At 36.5% G+C, this 23,846-nt stretch overlaps 1 long non-coding RNA gene across 2 annotated transcripts in view; it reads left to right on the top strand.

Moving 5' to 3' along the window:
• The window catches only part of LOC126009173 (uncharacterized), an 88,406-nt gene extending 69,947 nt beyond the window's left edge, over nt 1–18,459 (top strand). The window contains exon 4 of one of the 2 annotated variants that reach the window (XR_007495888.1): nt 18,393–18,459. This is a non-coding gene — a long non-coding RNA (uncharacterized LOC126009173). Of the gene's footprint in view, nt 1–17,624; nt 17,660–18,392 lie in introns of those variants that run through there. The other variant, XR_007495887.1, reaches the window with a different exon arrangement.
• Nucleotides 18,460–23,846: the final 5,387 nt, after the last annotated feature.

The following is a 23,846-nucleotide window of genomic DNA, read 5'->3' as shown; positions in this document are numbered from 1 at the left end:
AATAAAATACAAGCCCAAAGAACAACAACAAAGGAGATCTTAGAGCTAAATAAGTTATAAATAAATGTCAGTGTAGACATTCACAGCTAGAGACTTTCTATGTAAATGGAGACATCTGTGAAATGAAATAATAAAGTTACACTGTGCTTGTTGATACTGCCAAGATTAGAACAGAATGTATTGTAAATAACCCGAATATATGGGAAAAAACAGCACACACAAATGTAGAATAAAAGGGTCAATCATGGTCCAATATAAGAGCATTAGCATTCATTTTCACATCAAGACAATGAATGAATATGAATTACCTTATTTCTCAGGTGGATTCTGCCTCAATGACCCCATTCTACCTCAGCCTACTTTCAGATTTGTTAAGCATACTGAATATTCAGGTGGACTGCAAAAATTCACTTAATAGAATACAACATTCTTTTTTCAGTCAGTGATCATCATCTGAAAGAATGCCAATGCTTCTGAATGGAACTAATCATTGAGAAAAATGGCAGATGTATGGAATTTAAGAAGTATTTAAGCAAATCACAAAGCATAATTTTTCATTATGACTCAGTAGATTTAATATTTACTTTATCATTTATGTTTACATATTTTAATTCATTAATTAATGTTTTGTTTTTTTGAGTCACACCTAACAGCGCTCCGGGTTACTCCTGGCTCTACACTCAGAAATCGCCCCTGGCAGGCTCAGGGGCCATATGGAATGCCAGGATTCGAACCACTGTCCTTCTGCATGCAAGGAAATGCCCTACTGCTGTGCTATCTCTCCGGCCCCATATTTGCATATTTTAATGAAGTTATTTCCTTCCTTATCTCTCTATTCCCTCTTTTATAGTTATAGCATTAACAAAAAATTATTAACAAGGGCCCGGAGAGATAGCACAGCGGCGTTTGCCTTGCAAGCAGCCGATCCAGGACCAAAGATGGTTGGTTCAAATCCCGGTGTCCCATATGGTCCCCGTGCCTGCCAGGTGCTATTTCTGAGCAGACAGCCAGGAGTAACCCCTGAGCAATGCCGGGTGTAGCCCAAAAACAAAACAAAAAGAATTATTAACAAAAATTATGTACTCAAAAAATTTATAAACATGCAAAGATATATAAAATGAAGATATTTAAATTTCTACATTTATAATTACTATTTTTGTGTTTGCAAAGGTAATTAACTTTATTTTAGAATCATTTGGTTGCCTGAAGAGCTACCAGGAGCATATACAAGACTCTCAGATTGACCCCAGCACCAGTTGTTTTCCCTCCCCACAGCATCACAGTTTTGGCTCTCAGGGAATCCCCAACAGTGCTGGACCCAAGCAGCATAACACAGAAACAAAATTTCAGGCCTGGTTGACTCTGTATCAGAGGAAACAGTCTTCAGGTCCCTTGAGCACTGCTTGGCAACAAGCCCTACCCCTTAAAATCAACTCTATCTTCTATCTCAATATGATTATTTTCTCTTTGGACTATTAGATCTGAAATACCCATATGAGTTGCTAAATTTTTGTAATTAATTTTAATTAAGCACAAATCATACTCTGTTGTTCTGTTTATTACTTAGTGTTTGGATACAAACTGCTCAATCCTTAATACTTCAGCAAGTTTTTTATGTAAAGGGTCAGCTAATGAAACTATTAGGGTTCCTGAGTCATGTCTTATAAATTGAAAAGTAGGAAATTCTTCCTTTGTAGTGAAAGCTACCTTTGTAGTGTTATAGACAATATATAAGTGAAGGTTCATGGCTATATCCAACACAGATTCATAGACTCTGAAGATTATATTCCATATAACTTTATTTTTTCAAAATATTATTCTTTTAGTTTGTTTTTACAAGTATTTAAAAAAACAAAAAACATAACTAAGGGCCTTAAAAAATCAAGTGTTGGGCTGAATTTGACCCTTGGAGCAGAATTTGGCAATCATATGCTGGACTAGATTCATATTATAAAAATGTTCAAACTGATATTGCTGTTCACTTTTACTGCTAAAGAAGAACATCAAAGTATGAACAGACTCCAGAAACCCCATTTTATAGGTAAATTTGTGATCGTTTGGAATTACCTTAATTCACATATGCAAAAACAGTATATCAGGATGATAGGGAGATAATAACTAGCTTTTATTTGAATCAAAGTGTTTCATTAATCACACAGAAATAAAATTGGATTAATAATGCTTTTCTCTCTTCCTCAAAGGTGAATTGAAAGAAGTTATTAGTGCTTTTACATCCTATAAAAAGCAAAATTCCTAAGTAAATATAAAATTTAATTAGGCATGTGGACCCAGCTTTAATCAAACTCAATTATGAATGTCAAGATTCACACAAAGTAGACAGCAGGGAGATTCCTGATCTTACCTGAGAGTACACGCTCATGTCCTCTTGTTTAGCAAGCTTAGTGAGGACATTCAAAACATACTGCGATTGGGGCCAGAGAGATAGCATGGAGGTAAGGCGTTTGCCTTGCATACAGAAGGATGGTAGTTCGAATCCCGGCATCCCATATGATCCCCCACGCCTGCCAGGAGCAATTTCTGAGTAACCCCTGAGCACTGCTGGATGTGACCCAAAAACCAAACAAAAGTAAAAACAAAAACAAAAACAAAACATACTGCGATCTACACTGTTTTGCCAATATTAATTTATCTTGTATGCAACCGGAGAACTGAAAAATGATATAAAATATCTATGACATTTCACCAGCCCCTCTCTACCCTGCACACAGATATTAACAAGTTTAAAATCTAAAAGGATAAATCATCTGGCCCTTCCATGAAAGTGATTAGTGGATCCCTAGAAGAACTCTAGATATCAACTACAAAAGACATTTCTCCAAGCATCATGAAAGTTTTTGTAATACTTAAAGCAGAATTTACTAGTACATTTTTATATTTAAAAAATTTCAAAAATGCTAGAAAACAAAACTTTAAGCCGGCCTTTCTTGTCATCTGTGCTTTATGTCCGCCATTGTTGAACTAAAATATTCTCCTTCAAAGGGCTTCAGAGAAATTTCACTAGTTAAGCTCTCTTGCTTTGCAAGAATGTGACCAATAGTTGGATTCCCAGTGCTGATTATTTGCACAGAGCATAATTTCTCCAATCTCCAGTGTGCTACCAGATGTGTGTGAACAGCATGGCTAGATGGGTGAAACCACCACATTAACAATGACGACAACAACAACAACAACAAACAAACATATAAACTCTGTAGCTGAAAATAGAATCCCTGGCATGTGAGCACAATCAAAGTCTTTGATCCATGGCAAACTATACAACCATGTGTGTACAATGACTCTCTGGTCATCATAGTAGCAAAAGCAGCAAAGGGTAGGACAAAGGCAGAAAATTCAGGGGTAGGGTTTGCCTGACTATTAAAAAATACTTTCAAGAACAATTTGGATTTTATGCCAGAAACTAAACTAACCATAGAGGATTCTCATTTTTCCTATAGAGTATCAGTTTCTGAATAATATTTGTGGGTGCTTACCTATGAACTAGATGTTGTTTTAGTGGTGAGAAAATGTTTGTTTTTTCTAATGTTCACTTAATTTTTGTGGTTCTAGGAATCAAGCCCATGTTTCCTTCACAGTAGGAAAAGTTTACCACTAAGACACATCTCTGACCTTCCTCATTGATGTCTCCACTGGACACTCCGGTACACAGCTATATATAAACAGTGTGAGCATAAAGCAACTAGTCATAGCAGAACAACAAATCAACAATGTTATAATGCTATACAGCATGCTGTTGGCATTGCTATAAACAAACAAGCAAAGCACAATCTTCTTGGCAAGAAGATTCATGTTTTTATTAAGCACATTGAGAGCTTCTTAAAACATGTGAAGGAAAATATTAGCAAAATAGAAAACTGAAGAGAACTTGGTTTCGACTAGTGTGAAATCTACTGCATCTTCAGAAAGGCACTGTAGTGAGAGAAACCCGTGGAAGAAGTCTGAGAGGTTGGGCCCCTATCCCTTAGGAATTTATGACATGCCCAGGGTAAACACAAATAAATATAAAAGCCTCTGTACTAAAAGTGACATCAAATTAAAATATTAAGCAATTGCTTGAATTTGTTCTGGGTTGCTTCAATGTGGAAGAGGAGACATGATGTGGAGCTGGTGTTTTGGAGTTCAAACCTGCTTTAAAGCTTTAAGATTTAATTCTGTTGGAAAAACCTGAAACCTCATAAATCTCCTTCAATGCTTCCAATTAGAGATTTTATATTTGCTCTGTTGAGTCTGATCCTTTCAATTCTTTTCATTTCTGGCATAGTTCTTGCGAGCCAGGCAACACAAAACTGACCTATTCTCAAATGGGATTTTAATTTACTTTGTAATGGAAAATTAGATTTAAAAATTCTAAATGTCCATAAAGCACTTTATCATACTTTATGATTTACTTTACTTAAGCTTACTGGCAAATGGTTTTACAGATGTGCAATCTATCACCAGGCAAATAGAACAATTTTTCTAAAGGTTGTCAAAGAATTCTGGATACCTTATTTACCTTATTGTTGAATATTTTGCTTAACTTTTCAAGTTTTTCCTCATCTAAGATTTTTAAAAATCACTTTAAACTGTTGTTTAGCTTTAAGCTAAAAATGAATTTTCTTAAAGCTGAGTCATACTTTTTTGCACCTTACAGAACATTGTAAAAACAATTCTATATAGCAAAACTATTTTTTCTTTTTTCTCTATGCTTGCTGTGTGTGTGTGTGTGTGTGTGTGTGTGTGTGTGTGTGTGTGTGTGTGTGTGTGTGTAGTGTGTAGAGACCCTCTCTAAGTAGCACTTAGGAACCTACCAGGGATTCACAGTCAACTGGATGTCAGTTCAGTGCAAGGGCCAAGGACAAGATGCTGCTGGGCCAATTATGTTCCAAAAGAGAATGTCAAACTGCTAGCTTCTGTCTTCTGGGTTTTTGGGGACAACGAATATGCTGACTAGCAGATGTTTTCAGGGTAGCAGCTCTTTATTTACAGCTTACAACAGTGTAGCTGCAATCTCCTTTTCCAGGGTGGCAAGCCCCAGCTGCTGCTCTCTCTCAGTATCAACCTTTCTTCAGTAGTGGCTTCCTGCAAGCACCTCTCAAACTAGCCTCGTTTTTTTGTCTTCCAGGACCAAGCACAGGACACTCCACTGTTCTTATTAACCTAACCCCATGCTGGTTATCTGATTGGTTATGCCTGGTATAAGCAAAGGATAAAAAACAATAAATACTATTATTTACACAAATGACTAGATCACTTAGATCTGTATTAAATTATCTATTCAGATCATTCATAAGTATGAGAGAGAGAGAGAGAGAGAGAGAGAGAGAGAGAGAGAGAGAGAGAGAGAGAGAGAGAGAGAGAACAAGAGAGCAGGATGCCCCACTAGTGCCACCAGTTATTCTGTTCAAAACAAGAATCTGAGACTGTGATGCTTCTTGGGGCTACCTGGTCCATTCAGAGTCCTTGGAGCTTCCAGAACTGTACCTGGACAATGCTCTGGAGACCATGTGCTGCCAGGAATCAAGTTTATATATATATTATATATATAATATATATAAATTTATATATATATAAATATATGCTCTAACTTATGTATCATTTCAGTGTGCCTTATTTGTTTACCTTAAAATATAAAATGATTTCTCTATATATTTTCTAATTGGAATTTGATTCCTAAAAGTTTCATTTAGTAATATATAATTTTTACTGGGGGTGTTTGGGTCACACTCAGTAGTGCTCAGGGCTTACTCCTAGCTCTTTGCTCAGGGATCATTCCTGGTTGTACTTAGGTCATCATATAAAATACTGGGAATTAAATAGGGGTTGGCCACAGGCAAGGCAAGTGTTTTAACCCCTGTACTATTTCTCCAACTCTAATATGTTTCAGTTAAATTTTGTTATTTTAAACTATTAATGCTGTTAATGAATTATTCAGCATGACTTACATTTTTTGAATAGTAACTTCTATAGAATGAGCTTCAGAAACAGACATAAAAGTCAGTAATATATTCCAGTCTTAGATCAATGAATCACACTCTATATTTGGGAGAGTTCTCTGGCTACCCCCAGCTGTATTTTGAGGACCATGAAGTGCCTGAAAATAAACCTGGAGTTTCTGCATGTGATGCATACCTTCCTCTTCTTTGAGTCATATTTCTAATCAAAAGTAACTATTCTATATATTTCTATAATTCCCATAAAATAATTAAGCTATCAATTTTTATTCATCACTTTGCACAAATATTATTATATTTACATAAATATGTGTAGGTATATCTTTCTGAGATACATCTGCCAAATTTATACCTATATATGTCTCCAAATAGATAAGATTATTAGATATTGAGGGTCTTCCTTGATCAAAGGCTACAGATCATGATACATACTCAGTTTAACAAAGAGTTAAGAAGAAATGAAATTATGGCTATTTTTCTCCTTCACCTAATCATCAGTGCTTTAAAATAAAACCATAACTTTACATTTGCAAGGAAACTGTTCTATGGTCAGCTGTATTCTTATATCCCCCAAATGAAATTACTTCCAAGTATAATTGACCAAGTTAAGGCCAGAGAGATAGTACGTTGTTAGAACCTTTGCCTTGCATATGGCTGGTTCAAGTTCAGTCCTTGTCACCACATATTGTCCTGAACCCTTTCAGTAGTGATCTCTGAGCACATAGTCAGAAAAAGCCCTGAGAATTTCTGGTGAGGCCAAAAAAAAAAAAAAAAAAAAGCAAAAAAAATTGAGCAAAAAACATGGATCTGAACCACATAACCTAGAATATTAAGGTAATAGTTTTCCAATTAAAAGAGCAAAGCAAAGGAATTCAGGAAAAATCCAAAATTATTAGTCTTAATTACAGTATCATTTTCTAAATATTAGAAATTATTTTAATCAATAAATACATCCACAAATAAGGATTCCTTGAACATCTGTTATAAGCAAGAAGTTGTATTAAACACTGGGAGACTCAATCAGATTCCTGGCATCAGTGAACTAATGAACTAGTAGGAGAATACCTAATATTTAGGAATAAAGACTTCTCAAGGTCAAGATGTGGCTCAGCAGTAAACACATGCCCACCAAAGGTACATCAAATGTTCATAGGAACAGCTTTGGATTTGGTATGACAGGGTTTAATTTGAAGTGTCAAGAGTAAAATGATTTATTGCTTATCCAATCCTACTTATCACATCTTGGATTACAAAGTATTCAGATAAATTGATGTAAATATGAAGAAGAGAATCATTAAAAATATTTGTTTTTCTAGACGAATTTCCAAGTCATTGTACCTTTCCTCTTGGTACTTCTTTTTTTTAATCTATTAATGAAAATGTTTGAATTAACTTTATTGAATTATTTTATAGAATTTTATTAGATGTATTTAGTTGCTTTTCTTCTTGCTTTATTTTTATATTATTGCACTTTTATGGTAATGCACAGGGGCCCACGCACACCCCTAACTAGATACCAAACTCTGGTTCTTACATATGGAAGACATGTGCTCCAACCCTCTGAACCCCTGCTTAGGAATTTTTTAAAAATGTGAAGGGGTTTGTTTGTTCATCATGTACTAGAACTCTTAGAGTGGAATAACTGCAGCGTCAATGGTTAAAATGATTAAGGAACTAGGATAAGCCAAAAGAATGGAAACACTAAGAAAGAAGGATTAGGAATCAGACATTCCATAAAAATTTGTTTGGAGTATGCTTGAGTTGAATTTGTAGAAGTTATATCTTAAAAAAACAAAATTCCACTGACTTTACATCTCTTTCTTATCTCAATGTCATTTCTTTGCAGCAAAATGTACTAAAAAGAATGGCCTTTCTTAGCTCTATAGTCTCATTGCCATTGGGTTTTAAAACTTTTATTCCACTGAAATGACTGTTTTGAAGTTATAACACTCGTCACAGCACCAAATCTGTGGGGTACTCCATCTGTTAACAGGACTGAAATGCTAGAAAATTCCCTCCTAGAGCTCACATCTCCTACTTCTGCCACTCTGACTTAAAACTTTATATTTCTCATTTCCTTTGTCTAATTTCTTTTTTGTGTCTCCTCTAAATATTGTAGTATGAAAAAATTCATTCTTCTCTAAACTACTCACTATTCCTAGATGATCTCATTTGTCTCCCACACAAAAACAAACACATTTTGGGTATTGCTTTTATTTTGTGATTACTTCCAATCGTGCTCAGTAGGTAATGTGGTATTGGGGATCCTAGAGGCAAAATATATACACTAGCCATCTTTGAGTCATCTTCCCAGATGTGCATTTAAAAAATTGTTTTTAATGAAGTCTGAAGATTTGTCTCCAGGCATGACCTCCTTTAAGTTCTATATTTGGAGTCCTCATTATATACCTTGTTTTGTCTGCCCTTGGAGGTCAGCAAGCCTATTGGTCTCCACAAATTTATTTATTATTATAAATAATAATTGTCATTATAGCTTGATGTTTCAAAAATTATGTTTCTTCCCCTACCCACTTCCTCCCAGCCTACAAAATTTATGCTTTTGATGCATACTTTTATATCTCTTAGCACTAGCCATGTGTTTTAGACCCTCTACCTGTTTCCATAATGCTTCTAGTTTACCTATTTATCCCCTTCAATCTTCCCCCCAAATCTGTACATGCTTCTCTGTTTCAGTAGAGTTTTAACATATTTAAATAGAACGCTGGAAACAATCCCTTATCATCATCTCTATAACAACTCTTTATCAACTTTGATTTGCTATGTTAGAAAATGATGCCAAAAATACCTCTAATTTCTAAGTTAGAAGACCTGGGCATACATTTTGATATTTTTCTTTTGTTTCACTTACCTTGAAGAAATAATTTTAGCTAGTTCTGCCAGTTCTACCATCAACATTATTACCAAATACAATGATTTTTCTTCATTTTCAAACTGTGGCCATGTGTTCTAAGCTACCAAGTCTCTCATATGGTCTATTTAACAACCAAATTATCTTCGTGATTCTACTTTAGTCAATCTTAGTGATTATTCTCATTGAAATAATTAATTAGATTTTTTTTAATTTTTAAACTATAGATCATTCTAAGCATATTTTAATTCTTCTAGGCCCTATATCAATAAATTAAAAGATTATAAAAGTTTAAAACCTGCCATTAAGTAGAATAGGGCTTCCATATTCCCTTAGTTCAGCTGCTCTTAATGATAAGAACATATATTAAAACTTTATTTATCAAAACCAATAAATTAACACTGGCCCAAAACTGCTAACTAACCTGCAAATTTGATTTGAATTTATCAGTTTTGCCTCTAGCATCATTTTTTTTTTTTAAGTTCAGGATCCATAGCACAGCCGCGAGAAGGCTTACCTTACACAGGGTCAACCTAGCATCTATCTTTCCACTATCTCTCATCTATAAACTTTTCTCTCTAGTATTCCATATGGTCCCCTGAGCCCCTCCAGCAGTGATCCCTGAGAGTAGAACTAAGAGTAAGCCTTGAGCATTGCAGAATGTACTCCCCAAATCCTAGAAGAATACCACCTTGCATTTAGTAGTCACAACTCCTTAATCTCCTTAAATCAACACTATTTTCTAAGTCTGGCCTTATTTATTTTATATCTATGACATTTGACAACTTGTACTTGTAAGATGACTTATGCATATCAGGACTTGACTCATATTTTTTTAATGACTATCCAGACTAGAGTTCTAGATCTTGAAGAATAGTACAGAAATGAAGAGCTCTCCTTATTGTTTCAAACATTTGGGGGGCAGCTGCTTTGGGTCACACTCTGTGGTGCAGAGACTGCAGCAGAATCTGGGAGACCATCTACCTCCATGGATGGGACGTAGGTCCCTGACATGTACACTAGAACTTTGAGCCATCTCTCTGGTTCTAGAAATTTTTGTTTGTTTTGAAGGGGCCATACATGGTTGTACTCAGGGCACAACCCGCCGGCACATCCAGGAGAACTACCCGCAGGTGCAGATCTTGCTGGCCTCTGTTGGAGCTGCTCGGAGCAGGAGGTGAGCTTCAAGGCAGTGCTCATGGACCAGACAGCGGTCACTGTGGTTGGCGGCAACCTCAGCCTCCAGCTGAACCAGAAGGATCTACCACTTCCCAGATGTGGTGCTGGTTCGGGTGCCCACCTCTTCAGTGCAATCCGATAGTGATACCACGGTCCTGTGACACCTGAAGAGGTTGGGCTGCCGCCTGGTCAACCGGCCACAGAGCATTTTAAATTGCATCGACAAATTCTGGACATTCCAAGAGTTGTCAAGAAATGGGGTCCCCAAGCCAGACACCTTTTCTATAGTGGGCATGAAGACTTTCCAAAATGATGGATGAAACTGAGCCCCTGAAGTACTCTGCGTGGTAGCTATACTCAGTGTTCACTCCTGGAAATACTTGGAATTGAACCAAGATAAGCCACATGCAAGACACATTAACCTTTATACAATTTTTTTTTGCCCTCAAAATTTACCTTTTAAAAATTCTATATTTACCTTTTAAAGGGGCCAGAGCGATAGCACAGTGGTAGGGCGTTTGCCTTGCACATACGGCTGACCCAGGACTGACCTGGATTCAGGTGTTCCATATGGTCCTCCAAAGCCAGGAAGGATTTCTGAGCGCATATCCAGGAGTAATCCCTGAACGTTACTGGGTGTGACCCAAAACAAAAATAAATAAATAAAATAAAAAATATGAACAACACAGGTTTTGCATCATACCTTCCGAAACTTTCCAGTCATTAAAATTCAGGTTCCTGGGGCTGGAGAGATAGCATGGAGGTAAGGTGTTTGCCTTGCATGCAGAAGGACGGTGGTTCGAATCCCGACATCCTATATGGTCCTCCAAGCGAGCCTGCCAGGAGCAATTTCTGAGCATAGAGCCAGGAGGAACCCCTGAGCACTGCCGGGTATGACTCAAAAACCAAAAATAAAAAAAGTATTTAAAATATTCAGATTCCTTCGACTATGCACTCATTATTTGGCTCCTGTATATGTTATAAATAACTTTTTGCACTCGTCTTCTCTTTGGTTTTATGATTCAGTTACACTAGCCTTCTTGTTCTTCAAGCAAACTAAGCCCAGGGCTTTTGTCCTAGTTTTTACTTCAGTCCTGATTCTTAGTCCTTACATCTTTGCACAGCTGACCGATCATTCATATGGGCTTATGGTTTTTAGGCTCATCATTTATGTGGTAGTTCAAATGTTATCATCTAAGAGAATTGTTTCCTTTCAAAGATTTAATTCCCTTTGAGTCCTTTAAAATTATCATATGATGTTGAAATTTTTTTTGCTTCCTCTATTAATATTTGAAGTTGTAAACATATAAAATACATTTAAATTTATTATTATCATTTCTTTCTCTAGATTTGAAAGAAAAGAAAAAGTGTACAATATATAATTTTAAACTGTTCATTGTCAGTTTCTTCCTCCAAAATGTAGAAAAGATATTTTTAGTTGCACAGTATTATAACTTTTATGCCTTAAATCCAGTGCTTGGGACATATTGCTAGTAAATATTTTGTTAAATGTCATAAGAAGAGTATTATAAAATTCATATTTTATATCTTTATGAAACTTTAATATTGACTTTAAGCTTAAACAAAATTAATACTAATATCTATGTTCTCATTTTATAGATGGATAAATTCCAAAAACACGAAGACCAGTGAGTTGGTCACTTAACCTAGTTATATGACAAAAGCAAAGCCAGAATTAAAAACCTGGATCACCTGACTCTTAAGTCTACTTTCATATTCCAAAGATGGTTAAGTGGCTTAAAGCACTTAGCTGACAAGCTCGAAGACACAAGTTCAAATTCTGGTGCTGTGATGGGGGCAAGGAGGACAGTATTGCTCTAAGCAATTTCGACATAGAAAGGTCAAATGATGACTCCATGATTCAGGAAGCTCCCAGGGAAACATCACTTTCTGAGCTTAATTGACAACTCCTCAAAATCTTGATCATCCCATGAATGAGAATCTCTGGCCAGGGGAAAAAAATAAAATAAAAGTAATAAAATAAAATATATCCCACATTTCTTAAATATTTATGACTAGGATTTCTGGCTATCATTGATTTCTAAAACAGCTTTTGAAATCATTGTATTATAAGAAAGATGAAATTATTCTAATCTTTTATGCTACTATGTGCAACTGGGTCACTAGAGAAAATTACAGTGACACAAATTAGTGCCATTAAAGTTTGTATCTTCCAGCTTCACCTGGATTCCTAAAGCTGTCTAAAATATTTCTTCTTATTCTTACTTACATCTTTTATTCCTATTTACATTTTCATAACAATTGTTCCAGACTTTTATAACTCAACACTTCGATATTTATTAATGATTTTGCCCTAATTTCTCATAAAAATAGGTGAGCTAACAAATTTTTTTCAACTCTATAATCCAAACTATACACTTTTTTAAATATATCACTCCTCTGTCTTTTCAATTTGAACTAAATTAAATTTTCTACTAAAAATGGGTTGATATAATAAATGCTTTTCTTCTCTTTGGAACTTGTTTTTCCTTGAGTTGCTCCTGGTTTGTTTGTCGTCATCCCCCCTCCCCCCCCCCGCCCCCTCACAGCCACTTCATAGACTCTTCCACTGAGTTTCTTTACCTCAAAATGTATCTCTTTCTGGGCTTCCATTTTTGTCCCTTTCTAAAGCTTATCTCTCCAAGAAACCTCATCTATTTCACATAATCAGAATAATGTTTGTATGTTTGCCAAATGGTAATGAAGGCATGAGTGCCCAATGCATTTTTTTCATATCACATCTAACTGAGATTTGCGTCCATGCATGAATTTTCATTAACTGCCATCATTTGAATCAATGGTTGGTTCTTTATTATCTGCTCCTAAGTACTCCAGCAGCATCTGCCTGAGCTTGCTCCCCCACTCACGAGAGAGAGAGAGAGAGAGAGAGAGAGAGAGAGAGAGAGAGAGAGAGAGAGAGAGAGAGAGAGAGAGAGAGAGAGAGAGAGAGAGAGAGAGAGAGAGAGAGAGAGAGAGAGAGAGAGAGAGAGAGAGAGAGAGAGAGAGAGAGAGAGAGAGAGAGAGAGAGAGAGAGAGAGAGAGAATGAGTGAGAGAGTATTTTGGTGAAATTAACCCAGAGGAAATTAACATATAGGGCCATCTTTTTTTTTTTTTTTTTTTTTTTGGTTTTTGGGCCACACCCGGCGTTGCTCAGGGGTTACTCCTGGCTGTCTGCTCAGAAATAGCTCCTGGCAGGCCCGGTGGACCATATGGGACACCCGGGATTTGAACCAACCACCTTTGGTCCTGGATCGGCTGCTTGCAAGGCAAACACCGCTGTGCTATCTCCATCTTTCTTAATAAAGTACTAGAAATATTTGCCTACCAGACTTTCTTATGCATAAAAATCTATGTGCTCTGCACATTGTATGTGTATTTTGCTAAACAGATGCTAAAGAAACTTCCAACTTGAGGCAATAGAGCACATTATGAACAATACCAGAGGACAATACTGTGCTATTGTAAGCATTTGATACTCCCTATTTTGCCTTCTGAAGCTGATAACTTCTGACTGGCTGAATCTATTTTTAAGCAATGTCAGAAGTATATATTCTGGACATCAAAGTTAGCAAACACTGCACTTCTGATTCAAATGATTTGAACATTTTCTAAGAATGCACAAAAGCAGATGTGTGCAAAAGATTTAAAGGCATAAGGTTGCACATTTATCTTGTGATTTGGAGTCTAGATCTTTATTGCAAAGTTCCCAGATTAAAAATTTGCTCATTTTTTCCAAAGTGCAAAGCAGGTTTTAAGATTGTTATTCCTATTAGGAAAGCTTTTTCCCTCCATGAAGGTGGAAATCCTAGTGAACACATTTTCATTTTGTAATTAGGAGAAATATTAAAGACCACTTATTTGGCCAGGTGGTGGTAAGTTCAAAAGCAATTCACTTCACATACAATAATTCAAGAAATGAAGGAGGTAGCTTAATGTCTAATGTAGATTGGCAGAAAGGATTTATGCTGAAATTGAGCCAGTAGTGGATGTCTGGTATGTGGCATTAGATTCCAAGTTGAAGTACAGGCTAAAAAGAAAAACTTGATGAGTGATGTTTGCCTTGGGTGTGGAGTTGGAGAATGATAGCACTCATATAATGTTTTTGCCAACCTGAATATGTTTAATGTATTATTATAATGCCAAAAAAGTGTCTGGAGTAGAATGTATAACCATAATTCCTGAAAATGGAAGAAAGCAGCTGATTTTACCTCCTCACAAAGTATGTAAAATGTTGGTTAAATAAAAGCCACAGTTTGTTATGGGCTGAGACAATTAATAGCTCTTGAAGAAAATTCTATCCCCTCATGCTATTTGGAACTTAAGAATTTTGATATGGTTGCACTGGAATAATACAGAGGTTAATTATCAAATAAGAGACAACCTATCAAAAAGGAAATGTACACATGTATTCCAGTTATCACTGATTAGTTTCATTAAATTCAGGCTTCAAAATTTATATGCAAACATAATATAAACCCAATGTTTAAACAAATATCTTATATGCAGGCCTTTCACTATTTTGTATTTTGTTCTTATACTAATTTAAATCTTCCTTTTCTTTTCAGTTTAATTTTTTTCTTTTATAAAACAATTCTGAGTAGAGATAAAATAGGAAACAAAAAACAAAGGAAATTAAATGACTCTACCTAAAGGCTTAATTCTTAATTCCTTTCTTCTAATTGACTAGTATCTAACCATTTATGGGGTTTCATGTTCTCTGTGCTTTGATAAACAATAACAACAAATTGCATTCAATCAATTTATATCATAACTATCTAAATAAAAACATTTAGGAACTGTCCCATACAACACTTCAATTTATGTACTTTAACTGGCTAATTTTATTAAAAGGGGGATTCATAAAGTTCATGTGAATTGTGGTAGAAAAGATAGTGCTCTCACACAACACATCTGCGCACACGCAAAAAATATTTGCCTCACATTGCAAATGCTCAGAGAGCAGGTTAAAAACAAAATATCATAATATTTCTTAGGTAAGAGGTAGAAATGAAGTCTTAGCAAATTACTTGATTAGTTCTCAAAACATCAACACACTGAATATAAGGATCTGTGTTTTCTTGCCTCTAACAGATGCTTTTCTTTTTTTTTTTAATATAAATTTTTATTTTGATCATAGTGGCTTACATATTGTTGACAATAATATTTTAGGTACATATTTACATAAAATCAGGGGGGATTCCCATTGCCAAATTGTCCTCCCTACACCTCTGTTTCTGTCCTACCTCCCTTTTCCTTTTCCCTCACCCCAGGGCGGCTAGCATATGTGGTCCCCTCTGTATCTAACCCACTACTTAGTAGTCTTGCACCTGTTTGGTCTTGATGCCTCCCTTATTTCCCCCTCTAACTGGAGTCAGGACTAGCTAGTTCAAGTTGCGTGGTTTTGTTTGAAGGAGAGAAAAGTAATAAACTGGGATAAGAGTCTAATACCCCGAAATTGGGCGGAGTCCTTCTAAAGGCTCTCATCATCAATTTGGGAGATGGAGAAAAAGAAGGTGAAACACTCCACTAGTACCAAAAGAAGTGTCAAATATCCAGTGAGGGCTCCAGCTATATCAATAAGCACCACACAGAGCAGACAAAACAAACAAACAAACAAATAGAAAACAAAAACAAAAACAAAAACAGACAAACAAAAATCACGCCATGGTCTTGAATTGAGAAACATGGCATAGCACATAACGAAAGAGAAGAAAGGAAGAGAAAAAAAAAAGTATAATTGGGGACTACACTTTCAATAATCACACCCAAACAGAGAAATCGACCAAAATAGATTGGTAAATCAAAAATAATAATAATAATAATAAATGAAGGTAATATATATATTTATATAAAAAATAACCAAGGTTTTGTGCTTTTTGTATTTTTATTTTTTCCCTCCTGCCCTGGCACAGTAAATATTGGGGTCATTCGAAAAAGAATTCACTTGGCCTAAGAGATATGGGGTTTCTCCGTCCTTGGAGCATACTGTCATGGAATCAACTCTAGACTTTGCTCAGGATCCTTTACTTTCCCGTTGGTGGTTTTTTTTTTTTTTTTTTCCTTTTTTTTTTTGGTGTGTGGAAGACTTCTGCTCTGTGTTTAGATGTCTCAGTATCTGCACAGATCCTGAGGTGGGACTTATGATGAAGTCAGTCTTTGTGGTTCTAGCGGTTCTGTTACCTCAGACACTGAGGTAACAGATGCTTTTCTATTGTGGAATATTTCTGATGTCCAGATTTAACTTAGAAGTAACTTTTCATTTAACACAATGCCATTTTTAATTTTATGAGCCTTCTTACATCAATGATATTGTAGATATAGAAACCTTAGTTTTGTGATTTTATCCTTTATCTAGTTTCAGCTTTCTCAGTCCCATCTCAATTTCCTTTTCCCTAGAGAAGTCCTGGGAAGGCTGGAGAGATAGTACAGTAGGTTGGGAATTTGCATTCTCTGTAGCTGACCTGGGTTTGATCCTGGGACCCACAAGGTCTCCTGAATTCACCCACCAAGATCAATTTCTGAGTGCAGAGCCAGGATTAAGTCCTGAACATAGTCAAGTGTAGTCTAGAAACAAAAACAAAACAAAAGGTCTTGATAGTACCTTGTAGTGCTTATTAAGGTTAAATTAGATAATGTATGTAAATAACTTAGCAGTCTAGTACACAATTAACCCATGGGTAAGAGTATTCATATTCATCTTCATTTTTATTGTTGATGTTTACCACTTCAGAGAGAGAGAGCATCATTCATGGTGAAGCATCTATCAATAACTTTATTTTCTCTCAGAATCTATCATACACAAAACATAACACCATCACAACACAGACATAAGCCTGTTTCTAGAGAGAAAGGGATTATGCTAACGGTTAGAAAGATGAGGCAATTTAGATGGAGAGGGCGGCCAAATGCTGGAAACCTTCCTTGAGAATGTAACCTCACAGAGAGGAACTATTCCTCTGAAAGCACAGGGATGCATCATCAAGGACATATAATTTGTTATTCTATTCTCTGGAAGAATCAGCAAATCATGGCCTCAAGTCACTGGATTCGATAGTTGACAATAATGCAAAGACAGTTATCTGATGATAATGGCAGCCACAAATGGAAAGTCTTCAGAAGAAAAACAATTATAATTAAACCACAAGAAGAAATATAGAAGAATTAAGAAAATAGAGGGGCAGCACCATACACCACTGCTGAGGTTACCTAGCAACAGGCTAACTTTTTTTTTGGTTTGTTTTTTAAAAATCACAAGAATCACAAGAATTAAATGCAAAGCTGAACTTGGGGGGAGGGGAGAGCTAAAATGATGATTATTATCAATGAGGTTATAATTACCTTCATAAAAACACTAAAATAAGATGGCAATTTGTGGTACATCTTTAGGAGATTTGTTCAGTAAGTGAGTGTGTGCATATGTTATGATTTTATAGTCACCATCTCTAAGAATGAGGAACATAAAGAATTCAGATAGTATGGAAAATGTTAGACATCGCCCTCAACTAGAATGGGCATGACAAAAATCTAACTCAAGGAGACATGCTATATAAACCAGATGTGAGCCGGCTAAATATAAGGCTTCACTTGTAATATTTATATTTAGGAAGCATTCCTGAAATGAATTCTACTAAGCTGTATGATACACCTGCAAGACAGATTTTTTTTTTTGAAGAAAAGATTCTTTGCTCCAACTGAGAATACAATTTGTTATTCTGTCCAAGGTCAGTATGCCCAAGATGAAAAACTGCCCTCTTTGACAAAAGGCTAATACAGTCTGCACAGCAGATCCAGAACAGCATGTGTTAGCTGTCAATCCAAACTAATACGTTGAAAATTATTCAAATCAATCAATTAAAAACAAATGCACATACATAATGCATCTGCCACCCAACTTTGTTCTGTTTTCTTGTCTGGGTTCATAATCAAGGGAGTTATTGTTTGTTAAAATGCAAATATTCGTGTTTTTAATCTCTGAAGACCTTGCTAAAGAGATAATAAATAAAGTCTACCAGGTGTATGTAGTTCATGGAATCTTTTAGAAGGGAAACATTTGCCAGACAGATTTCAGAGTATGATGCCAAAAGAAGATCATAAGGAGAATGACTCCTGAATTTCCATAGGTGCTGTGAGATCCTGAAAGCACCATATGAAATATTCATCAGTGTGTGCCCAACCTCCTCCACAGAGGCCAAGTAGAAATGAACAAAGGGCTAAACCACAGGGGAATAAGTGGGTCTGGGAACTTCCGTCTGTGGCAGAAACCCAGAGTCCCTCACTTTTTAAAATCTTCAACATCATGAATTTTAGTTTTTTTTTTTTTTGTACTGTGCTAAAACAAATACAAACTAATTCTCTAATTTATGTTTTGCAGGGCAATGACCATGCAACCCGCTCAGTCATCAGGGGTGTCCAACTACTTTGTACTTCCCAGCAGATCTGGAAAAGATTGTGTGCTGTTGAAGACATTGCTCTAACTGTGCACCTTTGGCAGGAATTCCTAGGGCTCGGGCTTTTGGCTTTTAATGGGGAGAGTCCAGAATTACTGGTACATTGGTGCCTCAGGGAGTTCTGGAAAATCCTTTTGAGCTTCCCACTGGGCTCTCCTTTTATAAGACACACCTGGCATGAGTTTGGGTAGCAGGCCTTAAGCTTCTCTCCGCAGAAATGAAGAAGCTAATTCTTTACTATTAATATTCAAGTTTTCCAAGATTCAGCTTCTTTCTTCAACTAGAGAATTTTCTAGTTGATCAGTTCTTAAAAGTTTTCAAATTGCTACCAATTCTGTAATAAGTATCTTTAAGAATCGGGGCCGGAGAGCTAGCATGGAAGTAGAGCATTTGCCTTTCATACAAAAGGATGGTGGTTCGAATCCCAGCATACCAGATGGTCCCCCCCCCCCCCCACCAGCCTGTCAGGAGCGATTTCTGAGCCTAGGGGCATAGAGCCAGGAGTAACCTATGAGCACTGCTGGGTGTGACCCCCACCCAAAAAAAAGAATGGTAGGTGTCACCAAAAAATACTGCAGTATAATTAGGTTTTGTTAACTCTGAGAAAATTCCATTGTAAAATGTAAATAATTTATATGCAATAATCATGGGCAAAGAATTAAGATTATATTTTCTCAAGTACTTATCTGAAATTATCATAAATCTTTCATTTAAATTTTTGACACTATGGTTTACAGTTAATGATATGCATATTTGGATCTTAATATTAAACTCATTTTTAAAATTCTTCGTAATGTAGTTTTTTTTATCCTTTTTTGAATTTTATTTAAACACCTTGATTACATACATGATTGTGTTTGGATTTCAGTCATGTAAAGAACACCACCCATCACCAGTGCAACAATCCCATCACCAATGCCCCAAATCTCCCTCCTCCCCACCCGACCCCTGCCTGTACTCTAGACAGGCTTTCCATTTCCCTCATACATTCTCATTACTAGGACAGTTCAAAATGTAGCTATTTCTCTAACTAAACTCATCACTCTTTGTGGTGAGCTTCCTGAGGTGAGCTAAAACTTTCAGCTCTTTTATCTTTTGTGTCTGAAAATTATTATTGCAAGAATGTCTTTCATTTTTCTTAAAACCCATAGATGAGTGAGACCATTCTGTGTTTTTTTTTCTCTCTCTCTGACTTATTTCACTCAGCATAATAGATTCCGTGTACATCCATGTATAGGAAAATTTCATGACTTCATCTCTCCTGACAGCTGCATAATATTCCATTGTGTATATGTACCACAGTTTCTTTAGCCATTTGTCTGTTGAAGGGCATCTTGGTTGTTTCCAGAGTCTTGCTATGGTAAATAGTGCTGCAATGAATATAGGAGTAAGGAAGGTGTTTTTGTATTGTATTTTTGTGATCCTAGGGTATATTCCTAGGAGTGGTATAGCTAGATCGTATGGGAGCTCGATTTCCAGTTTTGGAGGAACCTGCATATCACTTTCCATAAAGGTTGAACTAGATGGCATTCCCGCCAGCAGTGGATAAGAGTTCCTTTCTCACCACATCCCCGCCAACACTGTTTATTCTCATTCTTTGTGATGTGTGCCATTCTCTGTAGTGTGAGGTGGTATCTCATCGTTATTTTGATTTGCATCTCCCTGATGATTAGTAATGTGGAGCATTTTTTCATGTGTTTTTTGGCCATTTGTATTTCTTCTTTGTCAAAGTGTCTGTCCATTTCTTCTCCCCATTTTTTTTTTGATGGGATTAGATGTTTTTTTCTTGTAAAGTTCTGTCAGTGCCTTGTATATTTTGGAGATTAGCCCCTTATCTGGTGGGTATTGGGTGAATAGTTTCTCCCACTCAGTGGGTGGCTCTTGTATCCTGGGCACTATTTCCTTTGAGGTGCAGGAGCTTCTCAGCTTAATATATTCTCATCTGTTAATCTCTGCTTTCACTTGCTTGGAAAGTACAGTTTCCTCCTTGAATATGCCTGTAGTCTCAATGTCCTGAAGTGTTTTGCCTATGTGTTGTTCTATATATATATTACGGTTTCGGGTCTGATATCGAGGTCTTTCATCCATTTGGATTTTACCTTTGTACATGATGTTAGCTGGGGGTCTAAGTTCAATAATTTGCAAGTGGCTAGCCAGTTGTGCCAACACCACTTGATGAAGAGGCTTTCTTTGCTCCATTTAGGATTTCTTGCTCCTTTATCAAATATTAGGTGATTGTATGTCTGGGGAACATTTCTGAGTATTTAAGCCTATTCCACTGATCTGAGGGCCTGTCCTTATTCCAATACCATGCTGTTTTGATAACTATTGCTTTGTAGTAAAGTTTAAAGTTGGGGAAAGTAATTCCTCAATTCCTCCCATATTCTTTTTCCCAATGATTGCTTTAGCTATTCTAGGGTGTTTATTGTTCCAAACGAATTTCAAAAGTGCCTGATCCACTTCTTTGAAGAATGTCATGGGTATCTTTAGAGGGATCACATTAAATCTGTATAATGCCTTGAGGAGTATTGCCATTTTGATGATGTTAATCCTGCCAATTCATGACCAGGGTATGTGTTTCCATTTCCGCATGTCCTCTCTTATTTCTTGGAGCAGAGTTTTATAGTTTTCTTTGTATAGGTCCTTCACATTTTTAGTCAGGTTGATTCTAAGATAATTGAGTTTGTGTGGCACTATTGTGAATGGGGTTGTTTTCTTTTTTTTTTTTTTAATTTTTTTTTATTTAAACACCTTGATTACATACATGATTGTGTTTGGGTTTCAGTCATAAAAGGAACACCACCCATCACCAGTGCAACATTCCCATCACCCAAGTCCCAAATCTCCCTCCTCCCCACCCAACCCCCGCCTGTACCCTAAACAGGCTCTACATTTCCCTCATACATTCTCAATATTAGGACAGTTCAAAATGTAGTTATTTCTCTAACTAAACTCATCACTCTTTGTGGTGAGCTTCCTGAGGTGAGCTGAAACTTCCAGCTCTTTTCTCTTTTGTGTCTGAAAATTATTATTACAAGGGTGTCTTTCATTTTTCTTAAAACCCATAGATGAGTGAGACCATTCTGCGTTTTTCTCTCTCTCTCTGACTTATTTCACTCAGCATAATAGATTCCATGTACATCCATGTATAGGAAAATTTCATGACTTCATCTCTCCTGACAGCTGCATAATATTCCATTGTGTATATGTACCACAGTTTCTTTAGCCATTCGTCTGTTGAAGGGCATCTTGGTTGTTTCCAGAGTCTTGCTATGGTAAATAGAGCTGCAATGAATATAGGTGTAAGGAAGGGGTTTTTGTATTGTATTTTTGTGTTCTTAGGGTATATTCCTAGGAGTGGTATAGCTGGATCGTATGGGAGCTCGATTTCCAGTTTTTGGAGGAATCTGCATATCGCTTTCCATAAAGGTTGAACTAGACAGCATTCCCACCAGCAGTGGATAAGAGTTCCTTTCTCTCCACATCCCCGCCAACACTGTTTATTCTCATTCTTTGTGATGTGTGCCATTCTCTGGGGTGTGAGGTGGTATCTCATCGTTGTTTTGATTTGCATCTCCCTGATGATTAGTGATGTGGAACATTTTTTCATGTGTCTTTTGGCCATGCATATTTCTTCTTTGTCAAAGTGTCTGTTCATTTCTTCTCCCCATTTTTTGATGGGGTTAGATGTTTTTTTTCTTGTAAAGTTTTGTCAGTGCCTTGTATATTTTGGAGATTAGCCCCTTATCTGATGGGTATTGGGTGAATAGTTTCTCCCACTCAGTGGGTGGCTCTTGTATCCTGGGCACTATTTCCTTTGAGGTGCAGAAGCTTCTCAGCTTAATATATTCCCATCTGTTAATCTCTGCTTTCACTTGCTTGGAGAGTGCAGTTTCCTCCTTGAAGATGCCTGTAATGTCCTGGAGTGTTTTGCCTATGTGCTGTTCTATATATCTTATGGTTTTGGGGCTGATATCGAGGTCTTTAATCCATTTGGATTTTACCTTTGTACATGATGTTAGCTGGGGGTCTAAGTTTAATTTTTTGCAAGTGGCTATCCAATTGTGCCAACACCACTTGTTGAAGAGGCTTTCCCTGCTCCATTTAGGATTTCCTGCTCCTTTATCAAAAATTAGATGGTTGTATCTCTGGGGAACATTTTCTGAGTATTCAAGCCTATTCCACTGATCTGAGGACCTATCCTTATTCCAATACCATGCTGTTTTGATAACTGTTGCTTTGTAGTACAGTTTAAAGTTGGGAAAAGTAATTCCTCCCATATTCTTTTTCCCAATGATTGCTTTAGCTATTCGAGGGTGTTTATTGTTCCAAACGAATTTCAAAAGTGCCTGATCCACTTCTTTGAAGAATGTCATGGGTATCTTTAGAGGGATCACATTAAATCTGTATAATGCCTTGAGGAGTATTGCCATTTTGATGATGTTAATCCTGCCAATTCATGACCAGGGTATGTGTTTCCATTTCCGCATGTCCTCTCTTATTTCTTGGAGCAGAGTTTTATAGTTTTCTTTGTATAGGTCCTTCACATTTTTAGTCAGGTTGATTCTAAGATAATTGAGTTTGTGTGGCACTATTGTGAATGGGGTTGTTTTCTTAATGTCCATTTCATCCTTATTACTATTGGTGTATAGAAAGGCCATTGATTTTGTGTGTTAATTTTGTAGCCTGCCACCTTGCTATATGAGACTATTGTTTCTAGAAGCTTTTTGGTAGAGTCTTTAGGGTTTTCTAAGTAGAGTATCATGTCATCTGCAAATAGTGAGAGCTTGACTTCTTCCTTTCCTATCTGGATTCCCTTGATATCTTTTTCTTGCCTAATCGCTCTAGCGAGTACTTCCAGTTCTATATTGAATAGGAGTGGTAAGAGAGGACAGCCTTGTCTTGTGCCAGAATTTAGAGGGAAGGCTTTTAGTTTTTCTCCATTGAGGATAATATTTGCCACTGTCTTGTGGTAGATGGCCTTAACTATATTGAGAAAGGTTCCTTCCATTTCCATATTACTGAGAGTTTTGATCAAGAATGCTTTCTCTGCGTCTATTGATATGATCATGTGTTTTTTATTTTTATTTTTTGTTGTTGATGTTGTGTATTATGTTGATAGGTTTACGGATGTTAAACCATCCTTGCATTCCTGGGATGAAACCTACTTGATTGTAATGGATAATCTTCTTAATGAGGCATTGAATCTATTTGCCAGGATTTTGTTGAGGATCTTTGCATCTGCATTCATCAACGATATTGGTCTGTAATTTTCTTTTTTCATAGCATCTCTGTCTGGTTTAGGTATCAAGGTGATGTTGGCTTCATAAAAGCTATTTGGAAGTGTTTCCATTTGTTCAGTTTTATGAAAGAGTCTT

Source organism: Suncus etruscus, chromosome 5 (genome assembly GCF_024139225.1).
Source record: "Suncus etruscus isolate mSunEtr1 chromosome 5, mSunEtr1.pri.cur, whole genome shotgun sequence".
Taxonomy (NCBI): Eukaryota; Metazoa; Chordata; class Mammalia; order Eulipotyphla; family Soricidae; genus Suncus; species Suncus etruscus.
Note: the sequence above shows the minus strand (reverse complement) of the source record. Positions and strands in the feature narration are given on the sequence as shown.